Here is a 13,726-nt window from a genome sequence, read left to right on the forward strand (position 1 = left end):
GAAAGCCAAAAGGTGGGGGCGGAGAGGGTAACAGGAATGTCATGGTTTCCGAGAACTGATAGTAGGGGATTAGGAGAAAAAAAAGGAAAACATGAACAAAGGGAGAGGGTGAGAAGGCCGGAAATGTGGTGGAAGACATGACGTGGGAAGGGTGCAAAGAGCGATAATTTACTTATGCGAGGTTCTAGGAAATGGTCTGACCACGTGCAAGACATTTGTTAATTTAAAATTATGCTAACCCTGGAATGTACCTGAGAGATTCCAGGTTTCCTCTGGACATGTTAATCCCTGTTGGTTGCAGTGTTTTAAATTTGTGGATTAGGAATGCTTCTCTATATTTTCTGTCCCTAGTCGATTTGAAGCCTGACTGAAGAATGAACAATTTGAGCTCGTCGAATTTGTGATGGCGTTGATTAAAATGGGTCGACACTGCCTTCTGTTCATTCCATGTTGTGTCAGCTCGGTGCCCGTTTAATCTGGCATTCATTGTTTCCCGGTTTCTCCGATATATTGTTTCTGGCAGAAGGAGCACTGGAGCATGTAGATAATATTGGACGATGTGCAGTCAAAACTGGTCTTTATATCGAAGCTGAAATCGCTTGCCGTACTTTTAACCGTAGTGTCCCTTGTAAATGTTTGCATGTCTTGCATCTAGGTCGAGAGCATGAAGTTACTGTCGGTGGTGGTTTCTTACCGAGCCTAGCATGCACCAGGATGTCCTTCAGGTTTGTGTTGCGTCTGTATGTTACCCTTGGTGCGTCGGGAAATATTTTCTTGAGAAGGTCGTTACCAGTTAAAATGGGGTGGTATTTCCGCAGGATATTGTTTATGTTTGGAAGCGCGTTTGAGTATTTCGTTATAAGTGCAGGAGGTCGTTGACTGTTAGCTTCTGTTCGTTTTTCAAGAACTACATCTTGTTTCAAAGTGGTTGCTCGTTGGAACGCGTTATTAAGGGTTGTCTGTGGATGGTTTCTGGTGATTAGTGTGTTTTTTTAGCGAGTGGAAATGTTTCAGGTAGTCGTCGTCATCGCTACATATTCTTCTTAGTCTCGTTGCCTGTCCTACGAATATACCTTGTTTGCAGTGTCTTGGATGATGGCTAGTGAAATCTAAGTATTGCTGTCAGTCAGTAGGCTTCCTGTAAAGTGTGGTTTTGAACTTGCTTTTTTTTCTAAATAGACAGTGGTGTCAAGGAAATTGACTTTCGTTTTCGAGGAGTTGAAGGTGAATTTAATGCTGGAGTGGCTTGAATTGAAATGTGTGACGAATGCCTTCAGGGTCTCAGCCCCATGCTCCCATATCATGAAAATGTCGTCTATGTAACGCAGGTATATAAGTGGTTTTTTATAAATGAATTTAGAAGTTTAGATTCTAGTAGCCCCATAAAAATGTTCGCGTAGGTGGGTGCGAAGGGAGTGCCCATGCTTGTTCCAAATACTTGAAGGCAGTAAGAAAAATCGAATTCAAAGTAGTTGAGTGTTAGTACCAATTCAAGTAGCGTGAGGTACACTTCAGTTTCGTGTGGGTGAGGACTTAATTCAAGTAGCGTGAGGTACACTTCAGTTTCGTGCGGGTGAGGACTTTGAGTTAGAATTTTGGAGAGTGCGTCGATACCTTCATTTATGGGAATATTTGTGTACAAAGCGGCGACGTCAAGTGTGACAAGTATGCTATCTGCTGGGATAATGGAAGCATCATTCAGAGACTCTATTATGCGGAGAAAGTGCGGTGTATCCTTGACAAAGGAAGGAAGGTGGGTGGGAATATCTGCAAGATAGTTGTTCAGGAAAATTGTTAAGTTCTCTGTGGGCGTGTTATTGTTTGAAACGATAGGTCTGCCGGGGATATCTGCGGTAAACAAGTCTTCTGCGGAAACCTTATGGATTTTGGGAAGTAGGTAAAAGCGTCCTGCCTGTTTGTTTAGCGGATTTAAGAAGTGGTAGTCGGACTGCGTGATTAGTTTCCTTGATAATAAGTTTGCCAGTTTGTTCAGAATCAATTTGCAGAACTCTGAAGTGGGATCTGAATCTAATTTCCTATAATGACAAGGGTTGTTGAGTGGCCTAAAAGCTTCTTTTTTGTATTTTTCGACCGGTAGGATAACTATGCTACCTCCTTTGTCTGCAGGCTTAATGACTATATCGGTTCTAGAAGCTAAGTGGTTCAGAGTAGCCTGTTCCGTTGGGGTAACGTTTCTGCGTTTTCGAGCTTCCTTTGTTTGGTCTATAATTTCTTTCGAGACAGATTTAATGTACAAGTCTAATTCGGGACTCTGCTGCGCTTCCGGCGTCCATGTGCTTTCAGCTTTGAGAGGGATGGAATTAAGGCTGGTTACTTCAGTAGGGTGAGCACGTGTTGACCACGTGTTACAGGAAAGAGCTAGGTTAGTAATCGGGGTGTTAGTTTTTTCGGCAAAGAATTCCTTTATTCGCAATCTTCGCGCAAATTCTGTGAGATCTCTGTGAAGTTCATACTCATTAAAATTATTGTTAGTTGGACAAAATGTAAGGCCATGCTTCAGAATCTGTTTGTCGCTATAACTTAGGGATTTGGAAATATCGACAATGTTGCTGTCAGTGTCCTGTGGCGGAAAAGGCGTATCTTTTGTCTGTATCGAAATTGGCGGGCGGTTGTTAAACTGCCCAGATGTATTCATATCTAGTGGAAATTTATCTCTAATTTGTTTACGCTGTTGTTTTTTGTGCAGCTTGCGTTCCTTTCTGGCTACAAAATCTGCTAGTGCCTGGCTTTCGTCTGAATTTAGTTCTATCTTACTAAGTTGACCATCGAGGGAATTTAACTGCTCTTGACAATGTTCTTATAAAATAGCTTTTCCCATCGAGCGAGGAGTTCAGGCCTGAGCGCACTGAGGGAGCACCTAACATTAACTCGAAGTCCTTTGGGTATTGTCCTGTGCTGCAAGTAGGTTTTGTAAGTGTGTAGGTGGAATCGGTAGTTAGTTTGTTTAGTGGCTAGTTTTCTGGCTACCAGGAAAATTCGTCTTTTGGGTTCGGGGCGATTGGTGCTGCCAGATGTAAGTCATCTGCGCTTGTGCCGAGTGGACCTCTTGACGGGTCTTAGGGGACTTCTGTTTGAGGGTGGTATCGGTGTCGAGGTCCGCATCGGTGAAAATCTGGGTGCTAGTGTGCGTCACTAATCACGTAGGCGCCTGTGTGAAGTGGTGGCTTTGCTGTTTAGTGGCTACTTTCGGTGGGATTCCTACGTGCTGTTCCGCTGGTGTGGGATCCACGGTTACCGTCTGTGTGCCAGCGTCGCGAGTCTCTGGAGTGAACTGTGTGGAGGTGTCCTGGGTCCTAGCGGGGGGAGGCTGTGTTCGTTCCTGGGTGTTGTCGCTTTTGTGGGTGGTCTGTTGTTGAGTGTTAGCCAGAGTGGGAGAGGGAGCATGAGTGGGCTGTAGCGTCCGCTTAAATGTGTTTCTCAGCCAGTACTTTATGTTGTCTGCCATTACTTGAACGCCAAAAAAATTAGGGTGAAGTCCATCTCTGGCCAGGAGTGCCTCAGGGTCATGATGGATCTGAGCGTGGTGGATGATTTCAGCGTATTTTTGGTAAAGTTCCATGTCCAGCAAAAAATTGTTGAGCTTAAATGAGTCCTGTGCGTGAGCTGCGAGTTGGCAGGATTGTGGCATGTGTCTGTGGTGCAAGTTGACTACCCTAGGAAGCACGGTTGTCAGGTGCAGTTTCATGTTTGGTCTGATGGCATGGACCTCGTGTACCAGTGTATTCATGGCCTCAATGGTCTGTTCCGCACTGCTGTGTTTCAGGTCATTATTCCCGCAGTGAATGACGAAGTGCGTGATGTTCTGTGGTGCTGCGGCTATCAGTTTCCTTATGTCATTGGTTTTGGCGCCGCTCTCAAACCTAATGTATGGTGCATGTTCTCCAGGAGGAAAGTGATTGTGGATGTGCTTGTATTGACTATCACCTATCAACGCAACATGTGCCAATGAAAGAAGGGGGAGAGGCTTACCTTGTTCCATCATCTTCCGTTGACTGGAGTCCATGGTAGAGAGAGGGTGTGGTAGATGGTCCTTGGCGATCACAAAATGAACAAGGGAGGGGAAAACCTCAGGTTGCTTGAGCCAACGTTTCAACAAGGGGACTTGTCTTCGTCTGAGCAAAGCGTTCATCATTGGCAGGGATTAAATAGGGCCTTTGCTCCGGGAGGAAGGCCCCGGGGGTGGGGAAGGAAAGTGGTGTGAGAGGGGATGCGTGTCAGGAAGGGGAGGGAGGTGTATCTTGATGCGTTAAGCTGCAATAGTGGAAAAACTTATATCCGGGGGGTGTGTAATGAACAAAGGCTTTGAAGGGGCTGCGACGGGGGGGGGAGGCCCTGGGTGGACCTGTAAAACTCAGATAAGAGGATTGGTCAGCGTGGCACAGGGAAATGAGAACAAGGCAAACAAAATAGGCTGGCACTGGAAGGAGAAAGAAAGGGGGGGGGGGGGGCATTTCCAAGGAAGGACAAGGCAGGGGGGGGAAATGGCTCAAGTTCAGAGAAAGCCAAAAGGTGGGGGCGGAGAGGCTAACAGGAATGTCATGGTTTCCGAGAACTGATAGTAGGGGATTAGGAGAAAAAAAAGGAAAACGTGAACAAAGGGAGAGGGTGAGAAGGCCGGAAATGTGGTGGAAGATATGACGTGGGAAGGGCGCAAAGAGCGATAATATACTTATGCGAGGTTCTAGGAAATGGTCTGACCACGTGCAAGACATTTGTTAATTTAAAATTATGCTAACCCTGGAATGTACCTGAGAGATTCCAGGTTTCCTCTGGACACGTTAATCCCTGTTGGTTGCAGTGTTTTAAATTTGTGGATTAGGAATGCTTCTCTGTATTTTCTGTCCCTATATGACAACCTTTATATGACAACGGGACAATTGTTGTCCCTCTTGCTTAAAGTGCTAGGAAAAGGACATTGGCACATCTGGGTGCCGTATTTTTGTGTGCTCAATACTGCCTAACTCTCAAACAAATCATTCAGTGTGTTTTTATCTTTTGCTAATTGGCCTACTTGGTGTTCTGTGTGTTTTTAACAAGAGAAGGTGTGCAGTTCTATGCGGGCGATGCTGGCGAGAAAAATACATCGACTGACTCACTATACCTCTTGAAACAGTTTTCAGTTCTAATGTGTTGTCTTACAAGTCGATGAGACTGAGGTACGAATACGCATCACATTTGAGGTATTTTTATGAAGTCTTCAGTACAAACGTGTGCCCCCATTTTTTATAAAACCAGTGGTAGAAACGACTTACAAGGTTTCATTCAATTTCTATAGTCATTCCAAGTACAATTTTACAATTTTTATGCATACAATATGCATAAAATTTGCACCTTATAAAGGGTTAAAGGAGTGCAAGTGACCTGAGAATGTTATTGAAATATTTTTTTATATTTTTTTGTTCGTTTGCAGTCCTGGCTTGTCAAGTCAAAAATGCGTTGCTGCATTGGTTTCGACAGATCTGTTGAAATCCTGGCCAAGGCACATGCACCACCTGAGGTGGGCTTGTCATCTTCCAAATGTTTGAGAAACTTGTCACGTGCAGTATTGAAACGGTCACAGCCTTGCTCAAAAGTTCAGGGAGACTGAAATAGCTTGAGAAAAAAAAGAAAAGTGATAAAAGAGAAAGAACTTAACGTTTTGAGGCGCACGTGTTGTGAACAGCAAATCGCACTGTGGCATTGAAACAAAGCTTGGATTTGAGACCCAAATGTTGCGACTTTCGCACAACAATGCATACTAAATGTGTGATGGTGGCCCCACATTTTGGCATTTCAGCTTGTCTTAGAGGACTGAAATTCACTCATGTCTAGAAGTTCGCCCAGCATGAAGCGCTTTTAGCTTTCACTGCCAGCATTCTTTGAACTCTCTCTTCGCTCCAAGCCTTTCACAAGAGCTTCAACAAAGCTCCTTTGTATGGCTGGTTCCTTGGGCGGCTTGGAGCACTTACAAGACCTTGTAACCATGTGCACCCTGTAAAGTGCAGTGAAATTTAGAAGCAATTCAGAACCCTTTTCCTTCCATTCGCTCTCACCTTTCTCTTTCTTATCAGGTATTCGAGAAGTACCTCCAAATGGTTGACGACGCAGAGAAACGATTAACACTGGCAAAATTGCATAAGTGCCGCAGTGTTGCCATTGAGGTGAGTTTTGGCCACCAATTCTAGATTTCAGCTTCAAAAGGCTGTCTTTAGGTTGGCAACTGTGTGTGTGTATGTGCCTAACACAAGTGGTGAACCAAAGTTTGACTTGCAGAACCAGGAAACCACCGAAGGCTAGAGGAGCGAAATAAGCGAAAAGCAGCGCTATGCTGTTAAAAAGTGCCATTTTTATCCATTGCGTTGTTGTGTATGTTGGAATAATGCATCCAAAGATAGGACGACTTGCGTGTAACATGATCGCTTCAACTCGCTAAACCAGTAATGATACGTAGACAGCGTAAATTTATGCTCTTTTCTCACTATATCTGTGTATGCCGCTAGCAGCGACGCGGTGTGGAAAAGCGAGAAACAGCAGCGGCGCGGCGGATCCGCCTCGCTTGCGCGTGAACAAGTGAGGACAGGTCATTGTTTTTTTCACAGTGCTGTTTGGAAATTCCTGGCATAGGGGCCCAACAGCTTAAATAATTAAGTCAATCCACTGCTGTGGTATTGAGAGGTTTAGGAAAGCTATTTTTTTAGCGAGTTAGCATGCATGCGCTTTAGCGTTGCGCGTGTTATGTGCAAAACGGCATCACACAGTCTATAATTAAAACTGCATTAGTTTTATAGACTCTCTGCACTTCATCAGGAGTTTGACATCGATGACACCTGTTGTGTGCACTTTTCTTTGCAGATATTAGTTTACCTTAGAGACCGGCAGCAGTTACTTAGGTACAAGAGTGAGTTACCACCACATTCCATTCCATACTTTGAGATTGAAAGGCTCCTTAATGGCACGGTAAGCTTACCTCTAGCATGTGACGTTTTCAAAAGGAAAACAGTTGACAGAGGACTCTCTATTTGGGAAAGTAAATTTAACTGGAAAAAGAATGCCAATTACGGCGCATTCAGCAAACGTGGAGGGATGTTAACGGCTCCCTCGGAACACTTCCCTCCCTCTTTCTACTCTCACAGTTAACGTTTAGTGACCCGGCGGTTGATTATGCGTGGGCTTAAAAAGCCAAGCTGCAATTCACCCATAGTCACACCTATTGAATGAACTGTGTAGGTTCCGAAACATGTCATCTCAACTTGGTTGGCATTCTTTCCTCACTTAAATGTGTTTTGTTTCACAAGCATAAGTTGCCCTCAAATTAGCGTGATCATTTTCTTGTGATGGTTGAAACCCCCCAGCTTTCCTGTTTGGGTTCCTGTTGGTAATGCGATGCCACTGTCACTATACAAAATTCTGATATGATACACAACAGAATGTAGGGCGTGTGCAATTGCTTTGCTTTAATGTGTGACCTTGAACAAGTATAAAGGTTATAAAGAAAATGGCAGTAAAGGATGAAACAATACCATTCATGTTGTAGTGCATTGCAGTTCGGCAGTCATGCTTGTATTTTTAGAAGGTACTCTCAGTGATGTGCTCAATCTCTTTTTTTCTTCTTTCAGGCCGTCAAGTGGAAGAACTGAAACAATTGTTTTGCTTAATAATGTGTAAATAAAAATGGAGTAATTATTTCACATGACATGCTGAAAGAAAAATAAATTTATCCTGTTTTACAAGGTTGCCCTTGTCACTTCATGTGTTAAGTTAATGACCAAGACAAGTTTTGAAGGCTCAGATAATTTATTAAAGACCAACTGCACCCTCAGCAGATTAACACTACATATAATAAAAGCACAGTTAAATCTGTGTCGTGACTCAATCAAACAACCTTAGCAAAGAAATCTGAAAAGGTTGGACACTTCTCTGTGCGTACTGACTGAAGGTTCCCCACTAAGTTTAGTACTTGATACTACAAAAGTAAAAGTAGGCATACCTTATTTTTCAGTTTTTGCTTTGGAATGACGCCTGAGACATTCGTGAGGGTGGATCTCAACATGAACTTTGCTGGCACTCTGTGAATGATTCATCATTGTTCTTTTTATTTGTAGTTTCAGTTTCAGCAATTAAATGCCAGTTGTGATGTCATAAATATGACATCACATGGAGCATACATTTATAATGGCAGTTCGCTCACCTGTTGTCATTCCGGCTTCTGCAGCGGGCTAGCACAAGAGTGGGAGCGAATTGAAATGACAAAGCAGCAGATGTATAATGGTTTTGTTCGTTCTACATGACCTCGCACTTACATACTTGTGACATCACTACCACTGTTTGGCGACTGAAACTGAAAACTAAATCAAGAGAAGAAATTCAGTTACTATTACTGAGACACGAATTAAGTGCAGTGATCGATGTTTATTATTCCAAAGCAAAAACAGTAAAAAAATTAGGGGGCTCTACCCCTTGAAACCCCACATACTACCCTGCCATAAGTGTTAAATATTACTCACGACAGTGCATTGGAAATATAAATATATTACATTAAGTTACAATATTTAACAAGGGCTAAACTCTACAGCAGATCAACAAAACAGCACTGGCTAACAGACACACTAGACTCCATTACACGTAATGGAGTCTAGTGTGTCTGTTGTCACAAGCATAAAAATAATCTGCTGAATCAGAGTAGTGGTAACATATGCATCAGTAATATATACATGAGAAGTCTGGTATTGCCTTTTTGCACAAACACAAAACCACGGTCTTGTTGGTTAAATTGCAACAACCATACTTCAGCGCACAGAGATAATTTTCAGGTTACAGAGTAATGCAACTGGAAACGATCCAACCCCACAAAAAGCACTGAATATGCACACACAGCTGCATTAACAGGCCTTTAGAATCACTTTTCCGCTCCTTGCTGCTGGCAGTGCTTCTAGCAAAAAATAGAATGTATGCGGACTGAGTTGTGTTCTTGTAAAACTATACCATTTCAACATGGAGAGTTGTAATGCCATCAAAGGTTACCGTATTTTCCGGTGTATAAGACGGGGCTTTTTTTCAAAAATCTTGCTGAAGCGTCCTATACAAGGGTGCGTCTTATACGCTAATTTTTCGTTTTTATTTTTTTCGAGTTCAGAAATTACTCAGGTTCATGTTCAACGGGCTTGTATGATAGCCTGCTGTTCCTGCTTACCGAAGGCATAGATATAGCTAAGACAGAAAACAGACCTGTGTAGTCAGCCTTTTTGGACATAAGCAGTGCATACGACAATGTGAGCAGAGAACTCCGCTGAAACGTGTTAAAAAATGAAGGTATCAGTAACGAGGCAGCTGATTTCCTGCAGGAAATACAGCGAGATAATAAAATTGTGATTATAGGGAAAGGGATAAAAGAACAACTGTTGAGGTACATAAATAATTAAGGCAAGGTTGTGCTCTATCATTGCTAATGATTATGCTCTATGCGAAAAATATAAAAAGAATGCTACAAGAAAGTAATCTAGGTTATAATCTGGCGCACAGATTAGGCGAAGAGGTACTTGAGCAACCTCTCCATGATATTCTACTGTTAGCAGATAGCCACGAAGATTTCCAAACTCTGGTTTGTTGTTGTGAGGTCAAAAGAGGCAGTCTCCTCGTCTAGTTTGCTGTGCCCCTGACATTTGAAGTGAGGGAGAAGGTGTAGGTTTACTACGTAGGTAACCTCCAATATTGTAGTCATAGGCAATCGTGGTTTTTCTTCCTTTTTTTGCAAAACATTAAAATGGTTGTAAGCACACACCGAGCTTTATTTTTTTTATGTTCCCAGATTTTTAGATTGTCCCAGGGTGGCCAGTATTTTCTGAAAACAAACAAAAATTGTGATGTTAAGCTTTGGATCATATTTTGCTTATTTTTCAGTAAAAAATTAAAGGCATTTTGTTTTCTTAACAGATAGTTGCAAATATTTAGAAATTAGTGGAATTAGTTCTTGTTGCCAGATGTTTATATCAAATTTAGCACAGTTTACTAAGCTTGCAATAAATGTTGGATGCTTATTAAGACACTTTATTGTAAATCTCAAAAGTGCAGTGCATAGATGATCCAAATAGGTTGTGTTTAGATTTACGCTAGTTTATGCTCCGGATTGTCTGGTTTAAGGTGCCGCTGCAGAATGGACCTTCAAGTGTCGGCTGTATTAACTGTAGCAGAGTGAGCACAATTCTGCATGTGAGAACTGTGGACTCTAAGGACACATGAACTAGTAGCGCGGTGGCTGTGGAGCAAATAGTGAACGCCAACTGGCACGCACCGTAGCAGCAGTGGCAGACAGCACCTTCTCGACGTGACCGTTTCTGAGACGTGTCAAGGAAGGGACTTGAGCTGACATTGTGACTTGAAAATTAAAATGGCTTATTTTCATGCCCACTTGTTTCTGATGTTGCTGGACATTCTTGTTGTGCAACATGTCATCTCATTTGCTGAACTGTGTGTTTTAAATGATGTGCTTGTAATGGATAAATCATTCTATATCAAATTAAAAATGATAATAATACAGGTACACAAAGCACTAAACATGACATGTGAGAGCATATTTATTGCAGGAATTAATATGTAATTGTGATGATTTTTTGCCAGCCAGATGAAGGGAATATGGCAAATTCTCAAAATGCAAAAACTTTTCAGAAAAACTCAATTCTGGCAGAACCTTTTCTCCCTGCTACTAAACTTAAATTGGGTGACACAAATGAAATATATGACACCAGTTTCCTAGGAGCTTCAAAACCAATCGGTTTGCCCAATTGGACATTGCAAAGCCATTTGGAATATCCATTTGGGTGGCGACATCCCATTGGAATCTCGGGAACAAATGGGTAATCCAATTGGCCCACCCAATTGAAGTCCAGCGTCCAATTGGAACCAGTTGGCTGTCCAATTGGTTCCTCATGGTATAAGTTGCATCCGGTTGTAACCAATTGGAATTCCCAATTGGTTCCAATGTTTTTTTTTCACTGGGATCGATGTACAACAAATATGGTACTAAGATGTATGGATTTGGAAAGGAATAATGGCATCGGGTCTTCCTTTCGGAAATGTGATTCTGTGCTTAAGGGGAGAAGTTAAGTCGAGATTAGACTCAAATCAGAGAGCTGTTGGAAGATTAGCACTAGGTGCCCACGAAAGAAACACTCATGAAGCAGTACAGGGGATATGGGTTGGACATCACTCAAAGCACAGAAGCTCAAAGTCAAATATTATATGAAGAACACTTGAGAAAATTAGTCCACCGAAGGTGCAGAGCTCTATATATATTTAATTCCTTATATAGGAGGGTTGCCTTTCCAAGGCAAAAAACAACAAGGAACCTAACCGATAAGTATGCAGAACAGAACGATGCCGAAAGAAACAGCATTAAACAACAGGCAAAAAACCACAGAATGTAAAAACTAGATTAATTCAATGGAGAAGAAGAAGAGCGTAGAACTACATCGATACTGGAAAAGGCAGATCAGGAAGGAATCGTTCCATGATAATTCAAGAAGCAGTTCTCTACTGTTTGAAGGGTGTCTTAAAACGAGCACCTACAAAAAGAAATATAATGAAAAAGGTAACATGTGCTACGCACGGTAAAGCAGCGCAGTTTTTTGCCAGATTCCAACTGTACCGGAGCATATTATGGGGAACTTTTGAGGAGTTATTACGTTTGTTGGTTTATGCTTATCGGCATGTAATAAAACCTGGGAAGAACCTCGAACAGAAGTCCAAGTTGACGCCAAGGCACTCAGCCATTTGTGATACTGTACAGAAATGCAGGATCATGAAAACAGTGTGGAGGGCATAAGGGATGGCTTAAAGTGATGTTTGGAGAAGGGTAAGCACAGCTTCCATTGGAAGGCAGCTTCACTTCAAAACAAAAAACAGAAACCAAGCGAAAGCTCGCACAGAAGCAAAAACAAAGCTAATTGGTCATTTATGCACGATTTGTGTACTGCTGCTCTATGGTGAATTCTTACCAACTCTCCTAGCTTCTTTTCTTAATCAGTGAGGACCTTTCTTGATGTCTACATCAAGGGTGAAATATTTGTGTATCAAATACGGTGCGCAATGTAAAAGAGAATTTAATTGAATCGAACAAAGCCTTCACACTGCTGTAATGTCTACCGCTGCTGGATATCCTCCAACAATGGAAATAGACTCAGTAAAAATAAAGAGGGGGAGGGAGGAGGGCTACATAGAAATATCTGTGGCGTAGCCCGCGCTATGTTTCAGCTTCCTCTGTGTGCTGTGGGGACGCCTCCGTCCCCTGCGTTCGCTTTCCCTCAACGCACTAGTTCCCTGTAGTTAGCTCCCATGAAACGCGCTCTTCTCAGTTTGGTTACTTTAACTAACAGGGAAGGGCGCTCGTGTCGCAGCGACACCAGCGCCACGGATGGTGTTTTGCTGCGCGGTCGAGGGGAGCAACGGGGTCTCTTCTCCCTGGGACCGGGAAGCAAGCGGACGTTTCGCTCGCAGCTTCGCTCTTCGTCGACGCGCGCCTCTTGGTTGGAACTTGCTCCTGCCGAGCCCGTCCCGCTCGGCCTCGGAGTTTATCCCTTTGCCCTAGCGTGGGCGAACGTTCGCTCGTAGCCGTGCTGGTGAGTCGGACATCCTCGATTCCTCAGTGTATTTTGGTGGTTGCTAGCTGGCGTTATTGTTGTTATAGCAATAAATGCCTTGTTTGTGTCAGCCAGTGTGTCGTTCCTTTGTTCCCGCAGAGCAAGGCCCGCCGTGGTCGGCGAGCGCTCGGTAGCGTACACGACCACGGGGTGGGGTCCGCGCGGTTTTGAACTACGTCAGCCGCGGTTAAACGGGGAATACGTGTTTATCTCCCCTACTCTAAACCCCACAGTGCTTCTACATTTTCTATAGATAATAATGGAGAGGATTACACAAGACGCTCGCTACAAGTGCCACCGATAACAGCCATGTCGTCCGAGGCAATTAGGTGCACTGCATTTTGAAGAACATGAGAATAAGAACCTCTTTTGCTGTTTCACACATCTGATATCTTTTGATGTGCCTACTAAAATGATTATTGTAGTTGCTTCAGAAAGAGCAAATCATTTAATTTTCGCAGATGTATGCTAGCAAAAAAATGGGGTAGCATATATGTCTATAACACCTGTCTTGCTGGCAGTTAAAATAGAGAGCCTTCTTAATCGTTTTCCTCTGACGACAAGTGTAGAACAGCTATGAATGTTAGTGCAATTTTTTCGTTCTCTCAGAGAACATCAAACTTTATGTGCAAAGCAGTAGCTATTCTGCCTCTTGGCCAATAACCTTGTGTTTTTGCTAAAATTCTCAAAATAATTATGAAATAATTCTTTACAGTTGACTTCCACACGACCTTATCGAGAAACATATTAATGAACGTCTCTTAGAAAAGACACATCTTAACAATCATCACTGCGAGTACCCGAGTGAAGTCACAACTGCCCGATTCTTAGGTTGAAGCAATTGTCATGCTTGGTTTACGAGCGGAACCCTCCACCACTTCCAGTCGAAAACTAACTGAAATAGGCTTGATTTGTTTCCTGCGTGCTTCCTAGCTTTCAGCAGCACCAAACCAGAAGTCATATTTCATCCTCCCCCATCCGCTTGATTAAGAAAATGTAAAAGAAATACACACTGGCAAACAACGAAACTACCGTTATACGTTGCCAAAAATAGCACCTAGACACAAAATGATAAGTTCGGATCGTAACTGGCT

General features: G+C 42.8%; 1 pseudogene across 1 annotated transcript in view; it reads left to right on the forward strand.

The window, feature by feature from the left end:
- The window catches only part of LOC149356045 (spermatogenesis-defective protein 39 homolog), a 16,488-nt pseudogene extending 8,758 nt beyond the window's left edge, over nucleotides 1-7,730 (forward strand). Inside the window, exons 15-19 of the transcript XR_016289357.1 lie at nucleotides 3,679-3,694; nucleotides 5,432-5,518; nucleotides 6,072-6,161; nucleotides 6,853-6,957; nucleotides 7,617-7,730. The product of XR_016289357.1 is annotated as a spermatogenesis-defective protein 39 homolog (transcript). The remainder of the gene's footprint in view (nucleotides 1-3,678; nucleotides 3,695-5,431; nucleotides 5,519-6,071; nucleotides 6,162-6,852; nucleotides 6,958-7,616) is intronic.
- The last annotated feature ends 5,996 nt before the right edge of the window (nucleotides 7,731-13,726 follow it).

The sequence above is a fragment of the Amblyomma mixtum genome, chromosome 3 (assembly GCF_055824585.1).
Source record: "Amblyomma mixtum isolate Tamu chromosome 3, ASM5582458v1, whole genome shotgun sequence".
NCBI lineage: Eukaryota > Metazoa > Arthropoda > Arachnida > Ixodida > Ixodidae > Amblyomma > Amblyomma mixtum.